General features: G+C 43.8%; 1 protein-coding gene across 1 annotated transcript in view; it reads right to left on the bottom strand.

The window, feature by feature from the left end:
• The window catches only part of lrrc7 (leucine rich repeat containing 7), a 186,690-nt gene that overhangs the window by 109,765 nt on the left and 52,242 nt on the right, over positions 1–24,683 (bottom strand). The window contains exon 2 of the mRNA XM_046300862.1: positions 24,145–24,457. The gene's annotated coding sequence lies outside the window, so the exon portion shown is untranslated. The remainder of the gene's footprint in view (positions 1–24,144; positions 24,458–24,683) is intronic.

Raw genomic sequence — 24,683 nt, 5'->3', positions numbered from 1 at the left:
ATGGCCAGTCAGCCTGTAAGCCACGTATATATAGGATAAAGCGCTGGAATTGGGACAGAGGCATAGAGTTACTAAATGGATTACAGATGGATGGTTGAATGTTTCAAGCTATATGGATCAAGTCCAGTAATAGTAAGCTAGATTATACAGTATCTTAGGCTATTATTGGCTTCTAAATATTAGGCATCTAAATGGCTGCATGAATACCCTTTCACCTTCAGACAGGCACCATTTACTTTGGCTATGGTGTAAATACAGTCATTCCCAAATGAAGGAGAATGCTTGCCACGGGTGTGTATTGTTGTGTTGTCATCACATGCACTGCACAACATAATCAAAGGCAATTATACACCTTCACACACTAGAGAGACTATAATCCAACCCACAGCCTCTATAGTATGTTTCAACCACTAACTATACATTTCTGTTTTATGATAAAAATACCTACTGTCAAAACATGTCCATTGAAAGACTGGACTCATTTGCACACCCTCTTAAATAAATGTATGTAGAGTCGAATGTCTGAACACATTATAAAACTCAGCCTCTTGTAGAGGTATTGTCAAGTATTTTAGTGTTGAATGCAGATATTACATCCTTCTTTCCTTGGTTACTATGGAGACATTGTGACAAGAATCCCTGTAATCCAAGGGCAAATAATAATAATCATACATTTTCATTACAAGGTTATCTCAAAGCTCTACTGAGGGGGAAAATAGCATTTATATACAATAAAAACAACATACATTTAGAATCAAGGCAGGTAAAGTAGTAATAGTGGGCTAAGTGCTAAATGCATTTTAGATTTGGACTAGGACTATGAAAAAGACAGTCTGTAGAAGTGGGTTTTAAATCTCCTATGACTCTTCATTAGATCACCCTCCATACATTGAAGGACAATGATTGGAATCTTTCTATACCATCGCCAGCCAGCCAGTAGGCTACAGTATATGGGAAATAGCACCTGAGTGGGGACAGAGACATGGAGTTACTAGATGGATACACACTCAGATCCATGTTGGAATGTTTCAGGCTGAGTTTACATGCACATGATGCAAAAAACATGTTTTTATTCATTACAAATGTTATTCTACACACCAAAATGTATAATCATCATTGTCATACATCATACTACAGACTGTATGTCACACATTACAATTGCTTCACAAAATCTATATACAGTAGCTTAATTTAACACAAACTCCTATCTGTCTCTCCTCTCTGTCTGTCCAACCCAGTGAATACCTACTATACGGTACACTGTCAACTCTCACAGCTGTCTCACTGTTAGATACAGCCAGAGGATGATTTTCATAATCCAGTGAGAATGATGAGCTAGTTTACTGACCTTCAGAGTGTCACTCATTATCCATAATCAATTATGAGCATGACAAATACACAGAATGCCATTAGGATGAAAATAAATATGAATATAAACAAAGTCTATGTTCTGGTTTAATGTTCAGTGATGTGCTCTGTGAGTGTGGTTGCTGCATAGGGATATTACATGATAATTAAGCTATCAAACAAGTGACATAACTGCTGTGTGAACCCTTTGTAATAAGATGCACTCTATGGCCTTGTCTCCGAAGCCAAACCCCCCGTCATCACAAGGCAGACATTCCCAGGTGGAACCCCAGCATGCACTACGATCGGAGAGGGTCTGTTTCAACGCTGCTTCAGAAGTGTCTGATTCAATTAGGCAGTCTGACAGCGAGTGCAGCACGACTGGAGAGACCCTCTTTGTGGGGACTAGGAAAGCTAGTTAACATTGGCAAGGCACTCCGCTAGCGTACAGCATCAGGCCTCTGCTCTCAACATCAAAGAACAGACCTGGACACGTCTTTAACGAAGCAGGCAGGGCCTGGCCAATCTCACTGAGACAGTTGCAAATGAAGAACCAAATGCAAATGAAGGCAATCAGACACCTCCATGTTTTCAAGGCCCAGGGGCTGTTTGTGTCTATACTACATGGGAAATGTATTCACTAAGTGGCATAAAATATGGTTTGCTCAGATCTGGGTAGCTATCTGAGATTTGTAAAGATTGCTGATTCGATATCTGCATGTCATCACTTATTAACAAGGGGTTATTTGGTTTTATTTCTGCTCTAACAGCCACCTGTGTGTTGACTGTCTGTCTCCTGCCGACTGTGCAGTGTTGTGGGCAACCTTCGTGGGGTAGACTGCTGTCAGAGAGGGGTGTAATGGTGATGAATGAGGTTCTGGGGAGGTATTGAGTCCATCTGTGAAATCCACTGCACTGGAAACACCAGTGGGCTTCTCAATGGACAGCACTATACAATGACATAACCCTTTTATGTCAGTGTGCTAATGGTCATTGGTGCAAAGACCTCAAAGATTGGTCATCATGAGATGAGATGCATAGTAAGGGTCCTGTCAACCCTATATCATACATTAATTAATCACTAACATCATTCAGTCATACCAGGACCAGTTTGATAGGTCCAATAGAGGAAATAGAAAAACAGATGGAAATGATAGAATTCTTATAGTGAATTCCACTGCAGTTGCCTGTTAAGAGGTTAACAGTGTTAGTAGTACATTTTCATTGATTCTTTCCTTCCTCAAAGGGATCAGCCTACAAACAGTCCTGTTTGATTTTTCACAAATGACACCGTTATCTAATTGTTAACATAAGCATGCACACAGTCCTTAAATAAACAGATCGTACATTAAGTTGAACACATTTGAATTATACAGCTAATAGATTTGAACATGTTTCTAGTCTCTGGTGACCGTTTATCCACCTACAACTAGTAAACCTACAGTATGGTATTGCACTGGGACTGGATACTCTGAATGAATCAGAACTAGGCAATATCTTTGCATTCATTTCCTCCATCCTGACAGCTACCCCAGGCTTTAGAGAGCGTTAAAGTAACTATCCAGGGAAATCTCACATTTAAAAGCTCATAAACTGTTAACACATACATAAACAATGTTGTTGACTTATTCTATACTCGTATTTGTGGCCAAAGCATAATTTGTAGAAAAAAACACAAAAAGAACCCACAAAGAGTTTTTTCAAAAATTTCAAATATAAGCACCCCCTATTTGACCTTTGACCATTCTGTTGTAGGGGTACGCCCACAACATTCCAACACAGAGAACTGCTTTTTGAACATACTTAATTACAATTTTATGGAAGGAAAACTACATGTATTTCACTCATATAGTAAATAATTATAGGTCATATTTCATAGAAATCTGGAAACACTGGAGAGTAAACTTTAAAAAGAACAGATCGCTTTTGTCATTTTCAATCTGTGAGAGTAATCCCACCAGAATTGCCATATCATCTCAAAGCAATTTTACCTGAGGTTGCCTGTAGTTTTAGCACAAAGGTAAACATTAAGACAAAGATCCCTAAACTATTCAATAAAAATATAGCTGTCACTTACAATTATAGCTCTAAAATTAAATGTAGGCCACTCAAAAAAATGGGGTTTCATTTTCCACGTCCTGCAGCGCTTGCCTAGACTAATGAAACCCCATGAAACTGAGTTGCATTTTCTGCTTATGATGGGGATGAAGGATAAGACAAGAAATACATACTTAATCAAATAATCAAATATGAAAATGGACCTAGTATGGCTAAATATACACAAATAATCTCCCACTCCCCCTCTTACCTCCCCCTCTCTCAGAAGTCCAAAACTTTCTCCAACAGTGAACCCGAGTGTCAGCACTTCTGCTTGGATATGAATAAATGATTTAGATTATTTTCCACAGGCCCTTTCATCAGCATTTCAGACCCTCACCTTTGGGAAGGGGAAGTCAATTTGTGTCTTCTCAGTTCACTATGGCTGCAGCAGCCCAGCCTGGCTCTCGAAACCTCATCTAATTAACATTGGTGCAGTGTTGTCAATGATCAGTCCAGAAACCCTCCCAACGACCATTAATACAAAGGCTGAGAATCAGGCTCTGATACTTTAATACCCTCATTAATTATGATCATTTTATACCACAACTCCACTAAGTCCCCCCTTGCAAATCAATGTTATCAATATGGGATTTATATCATTCTGGGACACACGTTTCCTTCACTGATGAACACAACACAGAGCTTCTTCTCTCATGCATAAAATGTATACCTGCATCAAACAAAACAAGTCATTAATGTGACACATTTCCACCTCATTAATAAAACCATACAACAATATATTATAGAGTAGAATTATTACCAGGAGGCTTCAATATATCCTGTATGTATCAGTAGAGGCTCCTCAGAGGAGAAAGGGGAAGACCATCCTCCCAGAAAATGCCATAAAAATAAAAATAATGTAACATTAAAAAAGTTATCCTTTTTAGATAAAGCTACACAAAATATATTCACGTCACCAAATAATTGATTCAAACACACTGTTTTGCAATGAAGATCTACATTAGCTTCAACAGCACTCTGTAGGGTAGCACCATGGTGTAGCCGAAGGACAGTTAGCTTCCATCCTCCTTTGGGTACATTGACTTCAATACAAAACTTAGGAGGCTCATGGTTCTAAACCCTTACCATAGTAATTATGACAACTTCCGGAGGACATCCTCCAACCTATCAGAGCTCTTGCAGCATAAACTGACATGTTGTCCACCCAATCAAAGGATCAGAGGATGAATCTAGTACTGAAAGTATAGAGTTGTTGTCTCAGCTTTGAACAAATTCATTTCTTCAAAAATGGGGGAGCAAAAGAGAGAGAGAGAGAGAGAGAGAGAGAGAGAGAGAGAGAGAGAGAGAGAGACAGCTATATTTCATAATTATTTTTTCACTTTCACTTTCACTTTCACTTACTTAGCTAGCAAATGCAGTTAACTAGTTTAGCCAATTGAAGCACCCATCTTTAACAGAGAGATGCTATGTTAGCTAGCTGGCTGTGACTATCCAACACGGGAACTCTTCCAAGTAAAGGCAAGCTTTTGGTTTTACTAATGTATTGCCACCGGGGCCCGCCGGTGTAACAGATAAATATCTTACTGGCTGTACACTGCACTGCATGGTTGTAGGAGGTTTACTAACACATTGCTTCTATTAGCTATGTTGACTATGACGTTACTTTAGCTAATATGGTAACAACGATGTCGAGTGTGAGTAGTGGTTATGATATGAAGGTTTGGCTTGGAAATGTTTTTTGCCTGGTCACAGACAGCTGATGTGTTGTGCATTGAAGTCCACAAGTGAAGGGAAAGGTGAGAGGAGAAGAGGGCTTAGATGCGAGAAGGAATACAACACGCTGTTGATATGTGGCTATGAAAGTGAACTGTTTGTGTGATCAGGGGTGTATTCATTCTGCCGATTCTGTCAAAAAACGTTTCTTAAACAGAAGCAAATGGAACAAAACAGGGATAAGTATACCTGAATTTGTCAAATAGAAATGCTCGTTTGCAACTGTTGGACTAATGATTACACCCTAGATCAGCTAGATGAAGGCAAGTGTCACGCCTTGGTCATTGTATCTTGTGTTTTTGTTATATGTTTGGGTAGGCCAGGGTGTGACATGGGTTTATATGTTGTATTTCGTATTGGGGTTTGTAGTATTGGGAGTGTGTATTATTAGGGGTGTGTCTAGTTAGGCTTGGCTGCCTGAGGCGATTCCTAATTGGAGTCAGCTGGTTCTCGTTGTCTCAGATTGGGAACCGTATTTAGGTAGCCTGAGTGCGCGTTGTATTTCGTGGGTGATTGTACCTGTCTCTGTGTTAGTCACCAGATAGGCTGTATTAGTTTCACTCGTTTGTTGTTTTCTTCTTCAGTTATTTCATGTACCGCATTATCTTCATTAAAAGTCATGAGTAACCTACACGCTGCATTTCGGTCTGACTCTCTTCAAACAACAGACGAACATCGTTACAGCAAGAGTGTGCAAGGCGGTGTTGAATGTGTCACTGACTGCCATATCGTTCTCTCGACCTGTGCGCACCTACGTTGTAAACTTTCTTTCATAGGTTGTTGCAATCTCATGATGGGTATATGGAAAATGTGAGTATCATCGTAGGTCGTAGGTCATAGCCTAAACCAGTTGATGTTACTTTGAACTGGGTGAATGGAATATGAATGACAGTCATCCCATATGCTGTAATAGAAATAAGGTCATGCTCATTAAAAAAAATGTCCTCCCTTTTAAACGGCACTGACTGCCCCTGTTAGGTATGTAGCTGTATTGTTATCAAATCTAATTTTATTTGTCACATGCGCCGAATACAACCTTACAGTGAAATACTTATTTACAATCCCTTAACCAAAAATGCGGTTTTAAGAAAATATTTTTTTTAAGTAAGAGATCAACGTAACAAATAATTAAAGAGCAGCCGTAAAGTAACAATAGCGAGGCTATATACAAGGGGGTACCGGTACAGAGTCAATGTGCGGGGGCACCAGTGTCGAGGTAATTTAGGTAATATGTACATGTAGGTAGAGTGATTAAAGTGACTATGCATAGATAATAACAGAGAAGAGCGGCAGCGTAGAGGGGGGGGAGGCAATGCAAATAGTCTGGGGAGCCATTTGATTAGATGTTCAGGAGTCTTATGGCTTGGGGGTAGAAGCTGTTTAGAAGCCTCTTGGACCGAGACTTGGCGCTCCGGTACCACCTACTGTGCGGTAGCAGAGAGTACAGTCTATGACTAGGGTGGTTGGAGTCTTTGACAATTTTTAGGTCCTTCCTGTGACACCGCCTAGTATAGAGGTCCTGGATGGCAGGAAGCTTGGCCCCGATGATGTACGCACAACCCTCTGTAGTGCCTTGTGGCCGGAGGCCGAGCAGTTGCCAAACCAGGCAGTGATGCAACCAGTCAGGATGCTCTCGATGGTGTAGCTGTAAAACCTTTTGAGGATCTGAGGACACATGCCAAATCTTTTCAGTCTCCTGAGGGGGAATAGGTTTTGTCGTGCCCTCTTCATGACTGTCTTGGTGTGCTTGGACCATGTTAGTTCGTTGGTGATGTGGACGCCAAGGAACTTGAAGCTCTCAACCTGCTCAACTGCAGCCCTATTGATGATAGGCGTGGGGGGGCGTGCTAGGTCCTCCTTTTCCTGTAGTCCACAATCATCTCCTTTGTCTTGACCACATTGAGGGAGAGTTTGTTGTCCTTGCACCACACGGTCAGGCCTCTGACCTCCTCCCTATAGGCTGTCTCATTGTTGTCGGTGATCAGGCCTACCACTGTTGTGTCACCTGCAAACTTAATGATGGTGTTGGAGTCGTGCTTGGCGGTGCAGTCATGAGTGAACAGGGAGTACAGGAGAGGACTGAGCACGGAACACCTGAGGGGCCCCCGTGTTGAGGATCAGCGTGGCGGATGTGTTGTTACCTACCCTTACCACCTGGGGCGGCCTGTCAGGAAGTCCAGGATGCAGTTGCAGAGGGAGGTGTTTAGTCCCATGGTCCATCGTTTAATATAGTGTTGAACGGTGAGCTGTAGTCAATGAATAGCATTCTCACATAGGTGTTCCTTTAGTCCAGGTGTGAAAGGGCAGTGTGGAGTGCAATAGAGATTGTGTTATCTGTGGATCTGTTGGGGCGGTATGCAAATTGGAGTGGGTCTAGGGTTTCTGGGATAATGGCGTTGATGTGAGCCATGACCAGCGTCTCAAAGCACTTCACGGCTACAGAAGTGAGTGCTATGGGTCGATAGTCATTTTGGCAGGTTACCTTAGTGTTATTGAGCACAGGGACTACGGTGGTCTGCTTGAAACATGTTGGTATTACAGACTGAGATATGCTCGGAGTACATGTCCTGGTAATCCGTCTGGCACTGCGGCCTTGTGAATGTTGACCTGTTTAAAGGTAAAGGTGTAGAAGGGATAGGTGATATCCCTGGAAAAGAGGAATAATAGCTTGTGAGTCACAGGTAAGCTAGAAGAACAAATGAATGCCAAAGAGAGCTTCTTTAGAAAATAAAACGAGAAGTAATACCAGCGTGAGCACAAATCCACTAACAAATCATTAAAACTCCAAAAAGAGCTTATACAACTAAACACACACACACTCAGAATGTGTGCAATGGTGGCCTTCTCTAGCATAATGAGTGCCTTATACCCAAAAGGACAGGGACAGGGCCAGTGGTATAGAGCAGTGAAGTGGCCTTGCTGGACACTGTAATCACAGGACACTAAGGTCTCTCAGCCATCTATCACTCATTGATCCCTGAACCCTGGCTCCTCCAGCCTTAAACAACCTCCCACAGAGTCCCCTCCCTGCACATCCTGGGATCCCTCCCTGCACATTACATCCTGGGAATACGACGGGACTGGAATCGACCACATTGTCGGGGGCATGTATAATATATGTATAATATATGTGTGGGTGCTGCAGCCCCGGTTAAGCATTTCAAATCCTAACTGGTTCCATTGAAGTCAAAAACATTTTTCACCACATCAATGTCGCCTACTGTACATGCCACCAGCGGCGTTTGACACACTCAGAGTGTATCTGAGGAAAATGGGTTCTGATCATATATCCAGGAGAAGTGGTGCCCCACTCTTTTACGCTACTGCTACTCTCTGTTCATCATATATGCATAGTCACTTTAACCATATCTACATGTACATACTACCTCAATAAGCCTGACTAACCGGTGTCTGTATGTAGCCTCGCTACTTTTATACCCTCGCTACTGTATATAGCTTGTCTTTTTACTGTTGTTTTATTTCTTTACTTACCTATTGTTCACCTAACACCTTTTTTGCACTATTGGTTAGAGCCTGTAAGTAAGCATTTCACTGTAACGTCTGTTGTATTTGGCGGACGTGACAAATACACTTTGATTTGATTTGTATTTTGGAAAATATAGAAAACAAAGCGAGACTAGTATAGGAAAATATAGGAATTATTGAATACACCCTGCTGTGTTTCCTACCATAAATCTTTAAATAAATTACCACAAATAGGGACTGTGTGTTTAAAGGAGATTTGGAGTTAAATAATGAGCACATACAGGTGTTCTTATTGCTGTGTTTTTGTATAATATGAAGCTAAATCAACAAAACGAACCACTTTTTAATCTTAATCTGCTTCATTTCTCAATGGGGATTGCTCTTCCCCATACTGCACATCAGTTCTACATCTGTACTGGAGAAATCTCAGCCTTGCACATCCTCACCACTTGGTTTCCCTATGGGCTCTCTGTTGCCATGGAAACCCCATCCTGTAGCTAGCCCGGTGGAGACAGATCAAATACCTGAAGAGGAAGTGGACAGATGGATTCAGAGCTAGGCCTGGCAGGATGCTCCAGCTAAGACAAATAATGACACAGAGAATCAACGCGGTGTATATGGTTTGAATGGTTCCTCTTGGTCTACACACGTTAGAGTAGGAGATTGATTTATTAAGGGAGGGGAATGAAGCAGGGAGCTAGGGGGTTAAGTGGGAAGATACTCACTAAAAGCTGAAACATTAACAGCACCGTTTCCTTGTGTCTCCCTGATGCCTTGTGAGTAATAGGTGAGGGTGTACAAAATTCTCAACCAGTGGGTTTTAAATCTGGATAGAACATGTTCTGCTGTGGTGCTCCTCCTCATGTCCCCCTGCAGCTGTTACAGGGCGCGTAAGGCAGAACGGTTGTGTATACGTGGAAATATATTAGCGAGGCTTGTGTCTTCACTAATCTCTGTTGTTTAAGACATTCTTCTAATTAATCTCATTGTCTGTCTGGCATAACAATTCCTTTTGGCAAGAAAACCCTTTAAGTATTCCAAGATCCATCTCTGGAGTATTCCGATGAGACCCACTCTTATTGGTCTGTTGCTATTGTTTAATGATAAGGCATGATTCCTATTCAGATGCAACATTTATCATCTTTTAGGCTCCATATGCGTATCATATGAAATATTTAGATTGGAATGGGCAGTTATATTTAGTTTATTCTGCTTTGTCTCCTCTTTCCCAAGGAATAAAACAGCATTTGGCTGAGCAGCAGCAGCAAGGTCATCAGACATTGAGCAGAGGCTATTGAGTGCAGTGTTTATGAACGCTACCCAGAGAAGTGACACTTGTGCTGGGGGAGCGTTACTTCATTATGCCATCTGCAGACACAGTACATTACAGAGGAGTGCAGGGAGCTATCCGATGGCCTGCAAAGGCCTAACAAACATCATGCAAAGAAAGCAAGCTGTGGATAACATGGAAGAATTTCATGAAATATACATTAAAAAACGGAGAGTGGCTCTGGAAAGAAAGGAATCAAAATGGTATAATAGAACATCCAGTCAAAATTTGCCAAGGTTATAAGAACTATGTTGTTTTAGCTCCATGTCATTAACCAGCAGAGTTTGAGCAGTGGTGTGATTACATTAAGCACTGGATTCTAAACTGGAAGCTCTCACGCAAATACCCGAATCCGCTTGCCTGTGCCCCCAAATACATTTCATAGCGCTCATGTTTGTGATGTCTGTGTATGCAGAGTATTTCTGTCATTTTCTTCAGGGATAGGTTGTGTGTGTCCGCCCCCAGAGCCTGATATTATAACTCAGCCAGCCTATGACAGACAGAATGTGGGGGCTGCCATACAGCAGGAAGCCATGCAGCCTCAAGAACATCACATAGATTAGAGCAGGCCTGGGCAACTCTAGTCCTCAGGGGCCTGATTGTTGTCTCACTTTTCCCCCATCCCTAGCAAACACACCTGATTTAAAAATCATTTCATTTTTAACTGAAGATCATGAGTAGTTGATTATTGGCATCAGGTGTGTTAGCTGGGGCTGGGCCAAAAGTGTGACACCAATCAGGCTCCCGAGGACTAGAGTTGCCCAGGCCTGGATTAGAGGGTACCAGGCTACACAGCTGCCAAACGCATCGCATGTCATCTCTTCAACCAAAAACACAAAGCTCCACCATGCTAAGCTTCAATGAATACCATGTGTTAGCACTGTCTGGAGGACATATAAACATTAGAAATGTTTTCAAAAAGATACTTGATTAATTGGTTGCTCTTAGTATACATTACACTGGAAATTGCATTTGAGTTACTTAGCAGACACTTTATCCAGAGAAATTTACAGTAGTGAGTGCATACATTTCTGTTAGTTTCCCCATGCTAATTGAACCCACAACCCTGGTGTTGCAAACACCATCCTCTACCAACTGAGCCATGCAGGACCACAGAAATGGTGCCTAGAGGTGCCCTCCTTTTGGAAGCAGCACAGTAACAGGCACAGTCTGCGTCAGAGCATGCCATGTTGGCATAATTAAACCAGGCCTGAGTGGCAGAGCTCTGATAGGGAAAGGTTGTCAGTGGTACTGTACATCACAGGCTGTGCCAGCTTCAGCACTGCCACACGGACAGGTCTGGCACGAAGCCAGTGGAGATGTCAAGACAACAAGAGGATGGTGAGATAGAAAGCCCAGTCCAACTGCTTCAATCGGGGTCACAATAACACCTTTCAGTGAAGAGGCATGAGTCAAGCTTCCTCTGTTCTATTACTAATTTCACTATAAAGTGTGTTTCATTTCCTACATGTCATTTCTCAGTAAAAGATTATGTTCAGTATAAAATGTTTTATATGTCATATGCTAGGAAAATCTCATGTAGTCCAAAACACTTCCATGGAGACCCACAGCTAGCTGTGCCTGCCTGTGTATCAGCTCATGCCAGGGTTTGAGTGGCATGCCTAGGCAGGGTTCTGACATGAAGTTACAGTGTCCAGTCCTGGACGTTCAGCATCACTGAGTCTCCATAGATACACAGTCAGCTCCCATAGTGGGCTTCTTTGAGCCTGGAGTGGACACTCTCTGTTGCAGTGTTGCTCAGGTCTCAAGGTCTCATCATACCAAAGCACAGATGGTTATTGGCCTGTAAATGAACAGGCAAGAAACAGATTACTGCCATGGTGACCCAGTTTATCTGGTGAGTGTATCAACCTTACTACAAGCTAAATGCATCACCACCGGCTGAAGACCAATCCAGATGTCGGTCCAGTGCTTGGCTTTAAGAATTTAGAATGGATTATTGTCCACTTGTTTCGTTGTCCTAGTAAAGTATCATATGGTAGCTGTCAGCTTCCTTCATCTTAAACACAAACATAACCTCCACCCAACACCTTAGCAAGAAACACGACTGTGCTCGGAGTGTAGTATCTATCTCCTCAAATTCACATAAAGAGTGAAGAGAAAGATGAATAAAATAGTGTCCCTGTTCTCTGTGTTACAGTGAGAGTGGCTTGCCTGCCTCCAGTGTGGGTGGTGGTAGAGAAGAGGTACAGAAAGCAGCAGTAGCAGTGAGCACATCCCCTCGCTCCAAGAGGACCCCAGCCACTCTCTGCTCTCTATCTCTGCTGAGGTGTAGCTGTGTTCCATCTGCCACTGTTGCTATGGAGACCAGTCCCACTGATCTACATAGGAGACCGTTGGGGAAGATCTGCTAGGGCTGTTCCTATTAGCATGACTCAACGGCAGGCAGCATTACAGGCCCTGCCAACCATCCTTTCTGCCTGGCCACATGACATAGTTTTTATTTAACCTTTAATTTGACAGGCAGTCAATGCTGAGACCATGGTCTCTTCCCCAGCTGAGGACGGTATAGCACCACAATACACATCAAAATACAATAAAATACACATTATTATAAACAACGAAACAATCATATAAAACAGACACATTCTTCAGTAACAATGTCCCCTAACAACCATCTGAAATGCCGTAGAGGCACCAATTCCACCATTTTGAAAGTGTATTTTAGATCATTCCACATGTAAGGTTAATGCTCATAATTTTTCTCTCGTTGGGCTGAAATTATAAATGGGAGGTCACCTCAATCCCCGTGTTCTCATCACTGTTCCGAAACCTATGGTTGTTGTTGTATGGAGGAGCTGCATGGGGCAGAAGTGATGATTCAACACTGCAATTAAGAACATCTTGTGAAATATTGATTTCATGATTGTGTACCACAGAGACATCTTTTATTGATTTTCACAATGATTAAATTACTTAAAACCATGTCCCAAGTCACATGTACCGGTATATTCCAGTATTCGAAGATGTTAGTTTATAGTGTATCATGTTCAGTAGCGACCCGTCATTCATGGCAGGTGGGGCTATTTTTTGCCCCAAAATAAAAATATATATATATATTTTGGGGGAGGGGTCTTGCTTCTTTTGCATGTTATTTTGGCATTAATATGTGTCACATATCAGTTTGCAAATAATGTAAATATATATATATATAATTGAGTTAATAAATGTTGTCTTGAGTAAAGGAGGTCTAAAATGCAGGTGTTTGAGCCTAGTTCAGTGCTTTCTGTGGTGGTGGGGCAAGCCAGCAGAAAATATGGAGTGTTGCGTGCTTCTATACCTGCATTGCTTGCTGTTTGGGGTTTTAGGCTGGGTTTCTGTACAGCACTTTGAGATATCAGCTGATGTATGAAGGGCTATATAAATACATTTGATTTGATTTGATTTTGCGCAATGATCGGCCCAGTGTTCTGTCACTCATGGGGACACTACATCACCGCCAAGTCTAAGGGTAGAGCTCGAAAAGAGCTTCAAGCCTCATTGGATACTGCCATACATGTCAACGTCATACTTTCAAAATCTTAGCTAGCAGTCATCATCATGAATCAAGTCGACAATCTATTGGCAAATCATTTTTAATCCTTGTCATATGAAGAGAAATAATTAAGAGAAATTATAGATAAAACGTATCAGTGCTCATCGGCCATTGGACATAAACATTACACAACCAGTTGGAAATCGCAAATTCAACGATGAATGCTTTGGAAGGAATCAGTGGCAAACTGCAAGCATTGCAAGGAAATCATTAGCCTGCTATTCAGTGGAGTGGCTGTAGGGTCCCAAGTCTAAAATTAAGGGTCTCTTTTCCTAGTTTAAAATTATAAACATTCAACACTGGCCATGCTGTCAATGAAGCATGACTTGTGCCGCGCTCAAAACAACTCTTATCTCTGAACTACAAAATCTAACTTTAGTAAGTTCAAGACAATTGGGAACTCGGGGAAAATACGTTTTGAACTTTCATCCAACTCGGAATTGTAAATCAGGAACTCTTTCGAGATTCAACCTTTTTTTCCAGAGTTCCCAAATGTCTTGAAAGCACCATAAATCCAGAGAATGCCAGACTTTAATGACAAAGTTTGATGACAACATTTGCCTACAAAGGACCGCTGCGCCACCTTCCTGTTCAAATGAACACAGCACAACAAGGTGAGTCCAAAAATGTCTTGTATGCTGCTGCCTAAATAATGTAGTATGCCAGGGAGATATGTATACTGTAGCTAAGAAAGTAATACTAAGTGTATGTTGTGTAGTAAGCTGTTAGTAGTCGATGTGCCTCACCCTAATAATTTGGTTTATTTTCACCCCTTAATTTTGCCTACTGTTCTGACTTGTTTCCCTGACCTGTTTCTGAGAAATGTAATCATCAAATATTGTAAGAGCTTTCATTGTCTGCTTATATGCCCCCTTTAATTAGCGGCTCATGTTCTGAATTCTGTCCCTGTACATTTCAAAAGTGCTGAACAAATAGTCATATTGACTACGTCCGTCCTAGCTCGCTCATTAATGTCTTACTTGAAATGACGGATTGCCTCTTATACAGTGCCTTCCGAAAGTATTCGGCCCCCTTGAACTTTGCGACCTTTTGCCACATTTCAGGCTTCAAACATAAAGATATAAAACTGTATTTTTTGGGGAAGAATCAACAACAAGTGGGACACAATCATGAAGTGGAACGACATTTATTGGATATTTCAAACTTTTTTAACAAATCAAAAACTGAAAAATTGGGCGTGCAAAATTATTCAGCCCCCTTAAGTTAATACTTTGTAGCTCCACCTTTTGCTGCGATTACAGCTGTAAGTCGCTTGGGGTATGTCTCTATCAGTTTTGCACATCGAGAGACTGAATTTTTTTCCCATTCCTCCTTGCAAAACAGCTCGAGCTCAGTGAGGTTGGATGGAGAGCATTTGTGAACAGCAGTTTTCAGTTCTTTCCACAGATTCTCGATTGGATTCAGGTCTGGACTTTGACTTGGCCATTTTAACACCTGGATATGTTTATTTTTGAACCATTCCATTGTAGATTTTGCTTTATGTTTTGGATCATTGTCTTGTTGGAAGACAAATCTCCGTCCCAGTCTCAGGTCTTTTGCAGACTCCATCAGGTTTTCTTCCAGAATGGTCCTGTATTTGGCTCCATCCATCTTCCCATCAATTTTAACCATCTTCCCTATCCCTGCTGAAGAAAAGCAGGCCCAAACCATGATGCTGCCACCACCATGTTTGACAGTGGGGATAGTGTGTTCAGGGTGATGAGCTGTGTTGCTTTTACGCCAAACATAATGTTTTGCATTGTTGCCAAAAAGTTCAATTTTGGTTTCATCTGACCAGAGCACCTTCTTCCACATGTTTGGTGTGTCTCCCAGGTGGCTTGTGGCAAACTTTAAACAACACTTTTTATGGATATCTTTAAGAAATGGCTTTCTTCTTGCCACTCTTCCATAAAGGCCAGATTTGTGCAATATACGACTGATTGTTGTCCTATGGACAGAGTCTCCCACCTCAGCTGTAGATCTCTGCAGTTCATCCAGAGTGATCATGGGCCTCTTGGCTGCATCTCTGATCAGTCTTCTCTTTGTATGAACTGAAAGTTTAGAGGGACGGCCAGGTCTTGGTAGATCTGCAGTGGTCTGATACTCCTTCCATTTCAATATTATCGCTTGCACAGTGCTCCTTGGGATGTTTAAAGCTTGGGAAATCTTTTTGTATCCAAATCCGGCTTTAAACTTCTTCACAACAGTATCTCGGACCTGCCTGGTGTGTTCCTTGTTCTTGAGACATGATGCTCTTTATACTGATTACGGTGGATTGTACTTTTCATCATTAGTCATTTAGGTCACCTCATGAGACTACTCACTGTCATGCAGGTGATTTGTTAGAGGACCATGATTGTGTCCCAATTCTTCAAGCAAAAAATACAGTTTTATATCTTTATGTTTGAACAGAAACAGAGTTTATTCAAGTGAAAGAGGACCAAACAGGGTTTAATAAACAGAAATCCTCTAGTCTGTAGAGGGGAATAACAAGAGAAGCGGCCACAGACTGCAGGTCGCTTCGGGTAGGCGCAGGCCGTAGTAGACAGAGACACCTGCTCACACGCAGCATCTGATGAAGGCAAAAAACACGACAGGACAGGGCGAAACACAATCACAGCACGGTGAATACTAAACAAGGAACCGACAGGACAGGAACGGAACACAAAGGAATAAATAGGGACTCTAATCAGGGGAAAGGATCGGGAACAGGTGAGGGAAGACTAAATGATGATTAGGGGAATAGGAACAGCTGGGAGCAGGAACGGAACGATAGAGAGAAGAGAGAGCGAGAGAGTGAGAGAGGGAGGGGGAGAGAGAGGGATAGAAAGAGGGAAAGAACCAAATAAGACCAGCAGAGGGAAACGAATAGAATGGGGAGCACAGGGACAAGACATGATAATAAATGACAAACATGACAGTACCCCCCACTCACCGAGCGCCTCCTGGCGCACTCGAGGAGGAATCCTGGCGGCAACGGAGGAAATCATCGATGAGTGAACGGTCCAGCACGTCCCGAGACGGAACCCAACTCCTCTCCTCAGGACCGTAACCCTCCCAATCCACTAAGTATTGGTGACCCCGTCCCCGAGAACGCATGTCCATGATCTTATGTACCTTGTAAATAGGTGCGCTCTCGACAAGGACGGGAGGGGGGAGGGAAGACGAACGGGGTGCGAAGAAAGGGCTTAACACAGGAGACATGGAAGACAGGATGGACGCGACGAAGATGTCGCGGAAGAAGCAGTCGCACAGCGACAGGATTGACGACCTGGGAGACACGGAACGGACCAATGAACCGCGGAGTCAACTTACGAGAAGCTGTCGTAAGAGGAAGGTTGCGAGTGGAAAGCCACACTCTCTGGCCGCAACAATACCTTGGACTCTTAATCCTGTGTTTATTGGCGGCTCTCACCGTCTGTGCCCTGTAACGGCAAAGTGCAGACCTCACCCTCCTCCAGGTGCGCTCACAACGTTGGACAAACGCTTGCAGGGAACGCTGGACTCGGCAAGCTGGGATGAGAACAGAGGAGGCTGGTAACCCAGACTACTCTGAAACGGAGATAACCCGGTAGCAGACGAAGGAAGCGAATGTGAGCGTATTCTGAGGGGAGCTGTTCTGCCCAAGACGCAGGGTTTCTGAAAGAAAGGCTGCGTAGTAACCAATCGTCTGATTGGCCCTCTCTGCTTGACCGTTAGACTGGGGATGAAACCCGGAAGAGAGACTGACGGACGCACCAATCAAACGACAGAACTCCCTCCAAAACTGTGACGTGAATTGCGGGCCTCTGTCTGAAACGGCGTCTAACGGAAGGCCATGAATTCTGAATACATTCTCAATAATGATTTGTGCCGTCTCCTTAGCGGAAGGAAGTTTAGCGAGGGGAATGAAATGTGCCGCCTTAGAGAACCTATCGACAACCGTAAGAATCACAGTCTTCCCCGCAGACAAAGGCAGACCGGTAATGAAGTCTAAGGCGATGTGAGACCATGGTCGAGAAGGAATGGGGAGCGGTCTGAGACGACCGGCAGGAGGAGAGTTACCCGACTTAGTCTGCGCGCAGTCCGAACAAGCAGCCACGAAACGGCGCGTGTCACGCTCCTGAGTCGGCCACCAAAAGCGCTGGCGAATAGACGCAAGAGTGCCTCGAACACCGGGATGACCAGCTAACTTGGCAGAGTGAGCCCACTGAAGAACAGCCAGACGAGTGGAAACAGGAACGAAAAGGAGGTTACTAGGACAAGCGCGCGGCGACGCAGTGTGCGTGAGTGCTTGCTTAACCTGTCTTTCAATTCCCCAGACTGTTAACCCGACAACACGCCCATAAGGAAGAATCCCCTCGGGATCAGTAGAAGCCACAGAAGAACTAAACAGACGGGATAAGGCATCAGGCTTGGTGTTCTTGCTACCCGGACGGTAAGAAATCACAAACTCGAAACGAGCGAAAAACAACGCCCAACGAGCTTGACGGGCATTAAGTCGTTTGGCAGAACGGATGTACTCAAGGTTCTTATGGTCTGTCCAAACGACAAAAGGAACGGTCGCCCTCCAACCACTGTCGCCATTCGCCTAGGGCTAAGCGGATGGCGAGCAGTTCACGGTTACCCACATCATAGTTGCGCTCAGATGGCGACAGGCGATGAGAAAATAAGCGCAAGGATGAACCTTATCGTCAGACTGGAAGCGCTGGGATAGAATGGCTCCCACGCCTACCTCTGAAGCGTCAACCTCGACAATGAATTGTCTAGTGACGTCAGGAGTAACGAGGATAGGAGCGGACGTAAAACGTTCTTTAAGAAGATCAAAAGCTCCCTGGGCGGAACCGGACCACTTAAAACACGTCTTGACAGAAGTAAGAGCTGTGAGAGGGGCAGCAACTTGACCGAAATTACGAATGAAACGCCGATAGAAATGAGCGAAACCTAAAAAGCGCTGCAGCTCGACACGTGACCTTGGAACGGGCCAATCACTGACAGCTTGGACCTTAGCGGAATCCATCTGAATGCCTTCAGCGGAAATAACGGAACCGAGAAAAGTAACGGAGGAGACATGAAAAGAGCACTTCTCAGCCTTTACGTAGAGACAATTCTCTAAAAGGCGCTGTAGAACACGTCGAACGTGCTGAACATGAATCTCGAGTGACGGAGAAAAAATCAGGATATCGTCAAGATAGACAAAAACAAAGATGTTCAGCATGTCTCTCAGAACATCATTAACTAATGCCTGAAAAACAGCTGGCGCATTGGCGAGACCGAACGGCAGAACCCGGTACTCAAAATGCCCTAACGGAGTGTTAAACGCCGTTTTCCACTCGTCCCCTCTCTGATGCGCACGAGATGGTAAGCGTTACGAAGGTCCAACTTAGTAAAGCACCTGGCTCCCTGCAGAATCTCGAAGGCTGATGACATAAGGGGAAGCGGATAACGATTCTTAACCGTTATGTCATTCAGCCCTCGATAATCCACGCAGGGGCGCAGAGTACCGTCCTTCTTAACAAAAAGAACCCCGCCCGGCCGGAGAAGAAGAAGGCACTATGGTACCGGCGTCAAGAGACACAGACAAATAATCCTCGAGAGCCTTACGTTCGGGAGCCGACAGAGAGTATAGTCTACCTCGAGGAGGAGTGGTCCCTGGAAGGAGATCAATACTACAATCATACGACCGGTGAGGAGGAAGGGAGTTGGCTCGGGACCGACTGAAGACCGTGCGCAGATCATGATATTCCTCCGGCACTCCTGTCAAATCGCCAGGTTCCTCCTGAGAAGTAGGGACAGAAGAAACGGGAGGGATGGCAGACATTAAACACTTCACATGACAAGAAACGTTCCAGGATAGGATAGAATTACTAGACCAATTAATAGAAGGATTATGACATACTAGCCAGGGATGACCCAAAACAACAGGTGTAAACGGTGAACGGAAAATCAAAAAAGAAATAGTCTCACTGTGGTTACCAGATACTGTGAGAGTTAAAGGTAGTGTCTCAAATTTGATACTGGGAAGATGACTACCATCTAAGGCAAACATGGGCGTAGGCCTGTCTAACGGTCTGAAAGGAATGTTATGTTTCCGAACCCATGCTTCGTCCATGAAACAACCCTCAGCCCCAGAGTCAATCAAGGCACTGCATGTAGCACCCGAACCGGTCCAGCGTAGATGGACCGACATAGTAGTACAAGATCTAGATGAAGGGACCTGAGTAGTAGCGCTCACCAGTAGCCCTCCGCTTACTGATGGGCTCTGGCCTCTTACTGGACATGAATTAACAAAATGTCCAGCAACTCCGCAATAGAGGCACAGGCGGTTGGTGATCCTCCGTTCCCTCTCCTTAGTCGAGATGCGAATCCCTCCCAGCTGCATGGGCTCAGTCTCAAAGCCAGAGGAGGGAGATGGTTGCGATGCGGAGCAGGGAAACACCGTTGATGCGAGCTCTCTTCCACGAGCCCGGTGACGAAGATCTACCCGTCGTTCTATGCGGATGGCGAGAGCAATCAAAGAGTCCACATCTGATGGAACCTCCCGGGAGAGAATCTCATCCTTAACCACTGCGTGGAGTCCCTCCAGAAAACGAGCGAGCAGCGCCGGCTCGTTCCACTCACTAGAGGCAGCAAGAGTGCGAAACTCAATAGAATAATCCGTTATGGACCGTTCACCTTGGCATAAGGAAGCCAGGGCCCTAGAAGCCTCCCTACCAAAAACTGAACGGTCAAAAACCTGAATCATCTCCTCTTTAAAGTTCTGGAACTTGTTAGAGCAATCAGCCCTTGCCTCCCAGATAGCTGTGCCCCATTCTCGAGCCCGGCCAGTAAGGAGTGAAATGACGTAAGCAACCCGAGCTCTCTCTCTAGAGTATGTGTTGGGTTGGAGAGAGAACACAATCTCACACTGCGTGAGAAAGGAGCGGCACTCAGTGGGCTGCCCGGAGTAGCAAGGTGGGTTATTAACCCTAGGTTCTGGAGGCTCGGCAGGCCAGGAAGTAACAGGTGGCACGAGACGTAGACTCTGGAACTGTCCAGAGAGGTCGGAAACCTGAGCGGCCAGGTTCTCCACGGCATGGCGAGCAGCAGACAATTCCTGCTCGTGTCTGCCGAGCATGGCTCCTTGGATCTCGACGGCAGTGTAACGAGCGTCTGAAGTCGCTGGGTCCATTCCTTGGTCGGTTCCTTCTGTCATGCAGGTGAAAGAGGACCCAAAAGCGACTTAACAGAAACAGAGTTTATTTAAGTCCAAACAGGGAATAACAAAAATCCTCTAGTCTGTAGAGGGGAATAACTGAGAAGCGGCCACAGACTGCAGGTCGCTTCGGGTAGGCGCAGGCCGTAGTAGACAGAGACACCTGCTCACACGCAGCATCTGATGAAGGCAAAAAACACGACAGGACAGGGCGAAACACAATCACAGCATGGTGAATACAAAACAAGGAACCGACGGGACAGGAACGGAACACAAAGGAATAAATAGGGACTCTAATCAGGGGAAAGGATCGGGAACAGGTGAGGGAAGACTAAATGATGATTAGGGGAATAGGAACAGCTGGGAGCAGGAACGGAACGATAGAGAGAAGAGAGAGCGAGAGAGTGAGAGAGGGAGGGGGAGAGAGAGGGATAGAAGGAGGGAAAGAACCAAATAAGACCAGCAGAGGGAAACGAATAGAATGGGGAGCACAGGGACAAGACATGATAATAAATGACAAACATGACAGTATGCTTGTCATCCCCCTTATGACATAGTTTGTACATCTAAATTGTCAGTATAAAGCACATTTATTAAAGCAAGTCAGCCGTTTTTTTAAAGGCAGTAAATGAGGCTAAATAAACTTTCGTTGCCAGGTGTAGCAGTGGAAAGGTGTTGGGACTCTGCTGTTGGGACAGCTTTATATAGGCCCTAACAGTTTGTGGGCACAGTTTGTCACCGTTATAATGCAATTAATGTATTGTTTACTGTTGTGTAGTGGCTTCCCACATTTTACTTCTTTTCTTTTGCCCCACCAAGATTTACATGCTAAAATTGCCGCTGATCATGTTGTATGCATTGCATATGTAATTGATACGACATAAATAATGTATCAACTACACTCTTTGAGGTTTAACATGAGCGATAGAGGCTTTTTCCGAATGTCAGCTTTGAAGTATAAAATATTTTTTTAAAGAAGAAGGAGCTTTAGACATGGGCATGGAAATGAACCTTGACTGGCATTATTCAAATGTCATAATATTCACGGCTGGTTGACTATGCCGACCATCATAGCACTACAGTGCTGTGTAAAGCAGAACATTCCCTGGGGCTCTGTCCCTTTCTCCACTGAGCCAAATCCACACTTGTCCATGACTATGTGGGAGTTCCTAGGGAAAACAAGAAAGCACTTTGAAAGATGAATCCAGATCAACAACGCTAGCCAGGGTCATGATGGGATGTGACTATCACAACAGAATAAAGGCAAGGTAAAAGTCAAAGCTTTTAGACCCCCTATTACTCCAATAACAGGATGTATGTAGTGAAGGGGTTCTGGATTGTAAAACATAGAGAATTATAGCACTTTCAGGAACAGACGATAATCGCTCCTCTTTGGGAAAAGTCGGCTTGGAGCCAGGAAGTCACCTCAGAGCCATTTCTCTTTCCAGGGATGGGAATAGCAGTTAATCTCCTGATTACGCTGGTAGAACTGGTGAAGTGACCCTAAACATCTATAAGGCTCTCCAATCAGAACCATGGCTCTCCTTCAAATCAAATTCAGCCAGGGATGAAATCCCATGGGTGACTAAAGTTGAACATGCCAGCATCCATAATACCGGGCCTTGTCAACAACCATAACGTATGGCATCCAAATATTATTATGTGTCCTTGGTCTCTTTCCATCTCTCTCCTTCACACTGTAGAGGAAGGCTCACAAAGACAGTCTGACAGTGCAAGCCCGCCCTGAAGATGATTGACAATTGTTAGGCTCTGATGCTATCTCCATGGGAACTGATTGGTAAGATAAATACAGTGCACCAGAAAGAGCGGTGGCTCGCCCAATAAGAGAGGAGCTGACCTCCTTTATGCACCATAAACCCAATAATTACTCAAACCTCATCACATAATTAAGCAAATTAAAGCCCTATGTTCATGACATTCCATTAGTCGTGTCATGTTTATTACCCACCTCATCAAACACTAATGATATGTCAGGTAATAATTAAATCATCAAACAAATGAACAGAGTCAATATACGGTATAGCCCTATTCTGATAATGTGGTTAGTGTTATTCATTGAGGATTATTATTCAGTTCATGAACTTCTGTGTAGACTATATTGAATGGCCCTGTATTCTAATGGTAAAAATACAGGGCTGATTCTAGGTTCTTATAGTTTAATGGCAGCTGAGCGAGAGGACTCTAAATGTGCCAGCCTCCTCCCTCCCTAAGAGGTTAGAAGAAAGTGCTAATGAGAACATCTGGTCAAATGGCTGAGAGCCAGAAGTGTTCCTGAGACACTCTGAAAGACACCTCTCAGCGTCGCTCTCCAAAGTGGAGCACATTCACTATTCACTGCTGTCATCATTCAACTGCACTTTAGTGGAATGGACATATAATTGCAATGCATTACTACTGTTGATTATATATCTCACATATTAAGGCCCTTGATTTGATCTGTCTCATAAGACCCCTGCTCATTATTTATCTCACATATCAAGATCAACACTTTGCGGACACAGCTCAAAGATACAAAAAATACAAACAGAATACAAGACAACATTTAATATTCTGCAGCAATGGTTGATAAAAATGTTTGATCTGGCTACAGCAAACACAAGTTCAATTTGCTCCTGTTCTTAACACTTGGAGCGTGAAGAAACACATGATTGTACTGTCCAGTGGCACCACTTACTCTCTTCTCCTAATGACTCGACTCTTCTCTTTCACCAACCCAACAAAGCAGCACAGCGATGTGTATTTGGCTTTTGGCCATAAAGATGGCATTTAAGACTAGCAAATATAGATTTTTTTACGACATTGGAATTACAGACATTTAATGTTACAGCCTGCTGGCAGAATGAGTGAGTCAACATTCCAATCTGCCATATTCAGACAGGCCTTCCTCTCAATCTGCCATATTCAGACAGGCCTTCCTCTCAATCTGCCATATTCAGACAGGCCTTCCTCTCAATCTGCCATATTCAGACAGGCCTTCCTCTCAATCTGCCATATTCAGACAGGCCTTCCTCTCAATCTGCCATATTCAGACAGGCCTCCCCCCCTGCATGTCTCCATAGATCATTATCACTGCACTATATCCAGCTGTGGTCAACCTCTCCCTGGAGGGAGGCCAGAAGTTAAACAATTGTATTATTGGACCCATATCCAGGCTGTAGTACACCTCAGTGAGTCCATTACATCAGTTCATTCACCCTTTTACTAGACCTTGTTCATCACTCAAATAGAGGATCCAGCTGCACTCCGATGACATCAGAAGAGTCACCCAGGCCTAGCGACAGGGTCAGTAAGTCTACAGCACTGGGAGACTACATCACTGCAAAATGAACCCCCAAAAACAGTTTCTGAAGCTCATTATAAAATTGTTGATCATAAAAAATATATTTTATTACTTACCAGGGCAGACAGGGGACGGCCTTGGGTTTGTGTTGCCTATGTTGTCGGTTTAGCCAGGGTTAGTAGAAGGCCCCTGGATTTCACTGGTGGTGGATGGACACAGTCGCCCAGTGCATTGACCTGCGTTTGTTCTTGTTGTCCTGCCTCATCTTTGCCTCCCTGTCCGTGCAAATCCTGCAGGGCACTAGGCTCTGGAGAAGTCTCTTGTTACATCCTCCATGTTATGTACATATATATGGCACTCCTGCCACTCTCCTGCTCTCAGTCCCAATGTGATGATGAATGCTTGTTACTCCTTAAGCGCCAATGATTCCTAAAAAAATGAATAAAAGGGAAGGGAAGGGACATCTTTAGTTCTGCTTCACAGGTTGCTCAAGTGGTCTACTGGTTTTCAGTTTGGTTTCAATGCGAGAAAAGATTTCCAACAGCAGACACAGTACATTAAAATGTGTATTATTGTCATCTCTGAAAAGAGAATCATGGAGGGCTGTGGCACAAGAGAGATGAATTGAGGGCATGTTTAGTACATCATATAGCTT

Source organism: Oncorhynchus gorbuscha, linkage group LG15 (genome assembly GCF_021184085.1).
Source record: "Oncorhynchus gorbuscha isolate QuinsamMale2020 ecotype Even-year linkage group LG15, OgorEven_v1.0, whole genome shotgun sequence".
NCBI classification, from domain to species: Eukaryota; Metazoa; Chordata; class Actinopteri; order Salmoniformes; family Salmonidae; genus Oncorhynchus; species Oncorhynchus gorbuscha.
This window is presented reverse-complemented; position numbering and strand designations above follow the sequence as displayed.